Here is a 396-nt window from a genome sequence, read left to right on the forward strand (position 1 = left end):
TAGGGAAAAAATAGTTGCCACCATCTTAGAGGGAGAATTCGTCCTTTAACAGTACCCTGCTATGGTAAACGATACGTAAACCTCTCCCTTTCCCAATGTACTTCGGTACACGAGTAGGTAAACTAGTATGCTCCTACCTATCCTTTTAAAACACGTCTTGTCGAAAAGGATGGAAGATAGCCATTTATGTATGCTTCTTGTATGTAAATGGCAGGCTTTACGGAATAGCCCCAGTATATGTTGGCAACTATGCTGGTTTGTATCTAATTATTTTACTATTTTGGTTATTCTAATTTATGTTGCGAAGTATCATTCAATGTACTTTTGTCCTTAGAAGTGTTCAATGATTTTCTAGTGCTGGATAAGAAATACGGTATGCATGTAGTGTGACACAAA

Source organism: Buceros rhinoceros, unplaced genomic scaffold (genome assembly GCF_000710305.1).
Source record: "Buceros rhinoceros silvestris isolate BGI_N320 unplaced genomic scaffold, ASM71030v1 scaffold17502, whole genome shotgun sequence".
Classification (NCBI taxonomy): Eukaryota; Metazoa; Chordata; class Aves; order Bucerotiformes; family Bucerotidae; genus Buceros; species Buceros rhinoceros.